Source organism: Mastomys coucha, unplaced genomic scaffold (genome assembly GCF_008632895.1).
Source record: "Mastomys coucha isolate ucsf_1 unplaced genomic scaffold, UCSF_Mcou_1 pScaffold23, whole genome shotgun sequence".
NCBI lineage: Eukaryota > Metazoa > Chordata > Mammalia > Rodentia > Muridae > Mastomys > Mastomys coucha.
The window spans coordinates 14501678-14509161 of NW_022196906.1; positions in this window are offsets into that span (position 1 = coordinate 14501678).

Genomic DNA, 7484 nt, shown 5'->3' on the forward strand with positions numbered 1-7484 from the left:
CAGAAGCTTTGAGTTAAAAAAGTATGAACATTTTTTTCTCTTCCCAGAGAGCTAGATGTAGAGATTGGACAGAAATGTTTTAGAATAACGAGAAGTACCTTTAAGTCTAAGTCTATTGATTAATATTAAAACAGCAAACTTTCAAAATAGAGGAGGAAAGGAAATCTGAAACATTTTTTTATTACCGTAGATTATTTTCTTATACCTTTACAACTTGCATTTGCATACCTTTTGCCGCAGGCCGGCCATTCTGGGCCTCCCTCAACCCTCGGGAGAAATGGGGTCCTAGTCAGGTCGACAAGGCATCAGTGAAGAAATGATGGCAGAGACAACATATGGAAGTACAGGATCTGAATGTATTTCTTAAAAATGGCATCAGACTTTTACAGTCATTACAAAAGAAAAATGAAAAATCTGGCAGCTCAGTGATCAGGGTACATTCGAGGCCACCTGAAACACACTGGGTCTAAAACAGCCACCTCTTCTGGATAGGTGCTGCACCCACCCCCTGGGCCCAAGAGCTCTGGGCCCGGGGTGGGGGGGCTGAGGACTGCACGAGACTCAAAGCTTGAATCTGAATGAATGAATCTAAGTCTAAGTCTTAGTCCATCTAAGTTCATGCACAAAGTGAAAATCAGGCTTAAATAGTATACAGAAAACAGGGTTAATGATAAAAGTCATGTAGGCAGGTGACAGTCACATCAAGGTCAGTAAGATCACATAGGCAAGTGCCCTGAGAATTCTATGTTAACAGTAAGCAATGGTACCTGACCTCTGTTGCTAACTCGGAGGACACCCTATCTGATAAGGCAGCTTCCTTGTGAGAAATTCCAAGCAAAGGACAGCTTGGTAATAAATTAGGATATATTGGAACATTGTGCTGGCCAGGGAACAATACCCTTTTTTAGCCATTTATTAATCATTTCTTGGGGTACTTTTATGCCTGATTAAGAAGGCATGTTGACTATTGGAAAGACTAATCTGGAACATGTCTGAGTTAGGAGATGCCAGCGACTGACCCAGGAGGCGCAAACTCCCTTCGAAGTCATAACACCTCATGTCCTTGATCAGGCTTTTACCCCTGATATTGCAGACTTTACTGGTGTAGATGAGTGGGCGTGGCACCTTTTAACATTAGCTTTCACATGCTCAGACACTTTCTTAGACCCTCAGAACTTACACTTACACATTTTCCATCTAACCATTTACCAGAGACATGAGTAGTTATTACTCAGAGTACTCACTGCAAAACAAGTTCCTTTAAATCCTTTTGTCTTGTTTTGTTATCTTTTTTCTGTAACTGTCAGGTGGCCCACCTGACATAAGACAGATTCAGCTAAATGTAGTAGGGTTTGGTGAGGTTTGTGGGGATATCCGCCTACCCCAGCAATAAGGAGAGGTGAGTCCCCAAAACTCCATCAGGACCAAGTAAGTAGTACTGGTATCCAGAAGAAAGGAGATAGGTAGCTCTGATACTGTGGCAATTACCCATTTCTCCCTGTTGGAGATGACAGTGGTCAGGCAAAGAGAGCACCAGGACCCTCAAGTCATCCATGGTGATTCCTAAGAGGTCAGCTGGACAGTGATCTGAGTCTGATGCTCCCATTCTCTGAGGGTTATGTAAGCAGTCAACAGCCCAATGTCTCCCTTGATGGCACCTTGGACATGATTGGAGTAGTCTTTTATAGGGACTTTGGGGCATGCATAAGGAGCTAATGGAGCATGCATAGTGAAATAGTGAAAAAGTACAGCATGCAGGAACATATTGCTTGGAGGTTAACCCTGAATCATGAGGGTGATGATTTCCAAGTCCCAGGTTTGGGGGCAGGCCAAGGGTGATTTTCCACTGACCTGTCACCTCATAATGTGCCAATGTTCATGCAGGCAGTAGGCCAAAAAAAAGAGGAAGACTTATTGGGAGGAAGAATGAGTTTGGTAGGATGAGAAAGGACAATGGGAGGAGTATGATCAAGGAACCTGAGCCACTGGGCTGGTGGAGTTCCTGTGTGCCTGGTCCTGCTGGTCTCAGTTACTCCTGGTGTTAGAACAGATGTTGTGTCCTCCTCACCTCTGATGCTGGGTATGTTAGAGTGCCTGGGAGTAGAGTTTCTTCTGGGTGTTGTGGGACTGGAAGGAACCTGAGCCACTGGGCTGGCAGAGTTCCTGTGTGTGTGGTCTTGCTGGTCCCAGTTACTCTTGGTATTCGGACAGATGTTGTGTCCTCCTCAATTCTGATGCTGGGCATATTAATGCGCCTGGGAGTGCAACTTCCTCTGGGTGTTGTGAGACTGGCTAAGGAGCTTGCACCCAAGGTCTGCTCAGGGCACCAGCTCAGACAGACCAGATATATGTAAATTATGAATTAAAAAAACTGTGACACCATTGGAGCTGAATTTTTGGTTCAGCAGTTAAGAATGTTTGTAGCTCTTATAGAGGACATGGATGCAGTTCCCCCTCACAACCAATTGTAACCCCAGTCCTAGGGGATCTGATGGCCTCTTCAAACCCTTCTGCCTTCAAGTAGGCTTCATCCCAGGGATGTAGGTATGGTACAGTATAGGAAAGCCCATTAACATAATCCACCATAAAAAAAACTGAAAGAAAACAAGTCACCTGACCATCTCACTAGATGGTGAAGAAGGCTTTCACAAAATCCAACACCCTTCATCTTAAAAAATCTTGGAAAGTTCAGGAATCCAAGGTATAGACCTAAACATAATAAAAATGATATACAGCCAGCCAATAGCTAACATCAAATTAAATGTAGTGAAACTTAAAGCAATCTCATCCTCTCCCTATCTATTCAAAATAGTACTTGAAGTTCTAGCTAGAGCAATAAGACAACTAAAGGAGATCAAGGGGATACAAATTAAAAGGGAAGAAATCAAAGTATTGCTATTCACAGATGGTATGAGAGTATACATAAGAGACCCCAAAAATTCTACCAGAGAACTCATATAGCTGATAAACATTCTCAACAACAAGGCTGGATACAAAATTAACTGAAAATAACATAGCCCTCCTTTATACAAATGATATAAAGTTGAGAATTGGTCTTTCCAAGTCTGTGAAGAATTCTGTTGGAATTTTTATGGGGATTGCATTGAATTTGTATACTGTTTTTGGTGAGATGACCATTTTTCCCTATGTTAATCCTACCAATCCATGAACATAGGAGCTCTTTCCATCTTCTGAGGTCTTCTTATGTTTCTTTCTTCAAGGACTTGTAGTTCTTTTCATACAGACTTTCATTTGCTTTGTTAGAGTTACACCAAGATATTATATAATATTTGTGACTATTGTGAAGGTATTGTTTCCCTAATTTCTTTCTCAGCCTATTTATCAGTTGTATAAAGGAATGCTACTGGTTTCTTTGAGTTAGTTTTCTACCCAGCCACTTTGCTGAAGTTATTTACCAGCCACAGGTGTTCTCTGGTAGAATTTTTGGGGTTGCTTATGTATACTATCATATCATCTGAGAATAGAAATACTTTGACTTCTTCCTTTCCAATTTGTCTCTCCTTGATCTCCTTTTGTTGTATTGCTCTAGCTAGAACTTCGAGTAGTATATTGAATAGATAGGGAAAGAGTGAGCAGCCTTGTCTTGTCCTTGATTTTAGTGATATTGCTTCAAATTTCTCTCCATTTAATTTGATGTTGGTTATTGGTTTGCTGTATAGTGCTTTTATTATGTTTATGTATGTGCCTTAAATTCTTGATCTCTCTAGGACTATTAACATGAAGGGTTATTGGATGCTGTCAAAGGTTTTTTCAGCACCTATTAAGATGATTGTGTGATTTTTTTCCTTCGATTTGCTTTATGGTGGATTACGTTGATGGATTTCCTATACTGAACCATTCCTGCATCCCTAGAATGAAGCCTACTTGATTGTGATGAATGATCATTATGATAATTTCTTGGATTTGGTTTGCAAGAATTTTATTGAGTATTTTTGCATCTATATTCATAGGTAAAATTGGTCTGAAAGTCTTTCTTTGTTGGGTCTTTGTGTGGTTTATGAATCAGAGTAACTGTGGCCTCATAGAATGAATTAAATAGTGTTCCTTTTGGTTATATTGTAGAATATTTTGAGGAGTATGGGTATTAGATCTTCTTTGAAGGTCTGGTAGAATTCTGCTAAACCATCTAAACTAAACCTGCCAACTAAAACTATCTGGCACTGGGCATTTTTTGGTTGGGCAGTTTTTAATGACTGCTTCTATTTTATTTGTTGGGGGTTGTTGGACTCTTTAGATGGTTTATTTGATTTAGATTTAACTTTAGTATGTAGTATCTATCTAGAAAATCATTCATTTTGTCTAGATTTCCCAGTTTTGTCAAGTATAGGCTATTGTAGTAAGATCTGAAGATTTTCTTTAATTTCCTCAGTGTCTGTTGTTATGTCTCCTTGTCAATTCTGATTTTGTTAATTTGGATACTGTCTTTGTGCCTTTTAGTTAGTTTGGCTAAAGGTTTATCTATCTTTGTCAAAAGAACCAACTCTTGGTCTTGTTGATTGTTCTCTTTGTTAATTGATTGATTTCAGTCCTGAGTTTGACTATTTCCTGCCAATTACTCCTCTCAGGTGTCTTTGCTTCTTTTTGTTCTAGAGCTTTCAGGTATGCTGTTAAGTTACTAGTATAAGATCTCTCCAATTGCTTTATGAAGGCACTTAGTGCTATTAATTGTCCTCTTAATACTCCTTTCATTTTTTCCCATAAGTTTGGGTAAGTTGTACCTTCATTTTTTTTTTAATTCTAGAGCATCTTTAATTTCTTTATTTCTTCTCTAACCAAGTTATCACTGAGTAGTAGTTATTCAGTTTCCATGAATATGTGGGCTTTCTATTGTTTTTGTTGTCATTTAAGTCCAGCCTTAGTCCATGGTGATCTGGTAGAATACAAGGGATTATTTCAATCTTCTAGTATCTGTTGAGGCTTGTATTATATCTAATTATATGGTCAATTTTAGAGAAGGTACCACAAGGTACTGAGAAGAAGATATATCCATTTGTTTGGGGTGAAATGTTCTGTAGATATCTGTTAGATCCATTTGGTTCATAACTTCTGTTAGTTTTAATGTGTCTCTATTTTCTGTTTCGATGGCCTACCCATTGGTGAGAGGGGGCATTGAATTCTTCCACCTGAGAAAACAAGGTATTCCATGACAAAACCAAATTTACACAATACCTTTCCACAAATCCAGCCTAACAAAGGATAGTAGATGGAAAACACCAACACAAGGAGGGAAACTACACCCTAGAAAAAGCAAGAAAGTAATCTTCTTTCAACAAACCCAGGAGATAACCACACAAACATAATTCCACCTCTAACAACAAAAATAACAGGAAGTAACAATCACTTTTTAATATCTCTTAAAATCAGTGGATTCAATTCCCCAAAGAAAAGACATAGACTAACAGACTGGATATATAAACAGGACCCAGCATTTTGCTGCATACAGGAAATGCACTACCTCAGAGAAAAAGGTTGGAAAACCATTTTCCAAGCAAATAGTCCCAAGAAACAAGCTGGAGTAGACATTCTAATATCGAATAAAATCAACTTTCAACCAAAAGTTATCAAAAAAGATAAGGAAGGACTCTTCATACTGGTCAAAGGAAAAATATCTACCAAGATGAACTCGCAATTCTGAACATCTATGTTCCAAATGCAAGGGCACCCACATTTATAAAAGAAACATTACTAAAGCTCAAAGCACATATCGCACCCCACACAATAACAGTGGGAGACTTCAACACCCCACTCTCAGCAATGAACAGATCATGGAAACAGAAACTAAACAGAGACACAATGAAACTAGCAGAAGATATGAACCAAATGGATCTAACAGATACTTATACAACATTTCATTCTAAAGCAAAAGAATATAATACTTTCTTATCAGCACCTCATGGTACCTTCTCCAAAACTGACCATATAATTGCCCTCAGCAGGTACAAGAAGGTGGAAATAATCCCATGCACCCTTCAGATGACTACGGACGAAGGCTGGTCTTAAATACCAACAAAAACAACGGAAAGCACACATACACATGGAAGCTAAACAACACTCCACTCAATGATAACTTGGTCAAGGATGAAATAAAGAAATTAAAGGCTTTTTAGACTTTAATGAAAATGAAGACACATCATACCAAAACTTATGGGACACAATGAAAGCAGTGCTAAGAGGGAAACTCATAGCTCTAAGTGCCTCCAAAAAGAAACTGGGAAGAACTTACACTAGCAACTTGACAGCACACCTGAAAGGTCTAGAACAAAAAGAAGCAAATATACCCAAGAGGAGTAGAAGGCAGAAAACAGTCAAACTGAGGGCTGAAATCAACAAAGTAGAAACAAAAAGAACTACACAAAGAATCAACCAAACCTGGAGCTGGTTCTTTGAGAAAATCAACAAGATAGATAAACCATTAGGCAGACAAACCAGAGGGCAAAGAGACAGTATCCAAATTAATAAGATCAGAAATGAAAAGGGAGACATAACATTGACATATACCTTAAAATAATTATTCTGTTTGTTGCATATTAACAGTTGAAAATATTAAAATCATGTTCTACAAATATCATGGAAATATTATTCATAATTTTTCTCACTGTGCTTGAAATTAGCATTTTTTAATGTTTAACTTCAAAGAGTTTTTGCTATTTTGAAATTTTTAAAATATACTTACTGATAAAATAATTTCTCTACTAGGAACACTGATAATCTTTTCTTTTTTTCTTTTTTTAAAACTTTTATTGCATTATGATGAGAAAAGTTACACGATTTCAATTTATCTGAATTTGTTAACATTTAAAAACATATTTTAATTAAATAGAATTGAATCACATTCTTGTTTCCCTTTTGTACAACTGCTCATCCCAGAGACCCCCTTCAATACCTACAATATCTTTTTTGTCATATTCCTTACAATTTATAAAATATTATAATAATAAAAATGAGTATTATAAAAGTTGTTTGATATAAAACAACAAACAATTTAACAGTCTTATGTAGATGCTCATCTACAGCAATAGTGAAAATACATCTTTCTCAATATAAATTTGAAATAATTCCAAACATTAACTGTATACTTAAAAATAATACATCACTACTACTATTTTCTTAAATGAACATGAATATATAAAGTCTTTTTGTTTGTTTTATATTTAGTAGAGTTTAAAATCTTGGCTTTTACTGTGGTACAAGCCCAAAATAAGGACAAATTTTAGACATTAGGTTTCATTGTAATAAGGCTGTATTTCAATGACCCTCACATCACCAAAGGATTTTACCCCACCATAGCTAAGCTGAGAGTTGATAGTTCTGCTGCACCAAGAAATGAATTGTAGGCTCGATTTTTGGATATAGACTTCCTGCTATGGTCAAAGCTATTTGACTTAAGTGAGTGAATTCATTCTCAGCCCACAGAGAACAGGTTACATTCATTTAAGAAATGCTGTGTGTATTAAGATGGTCTA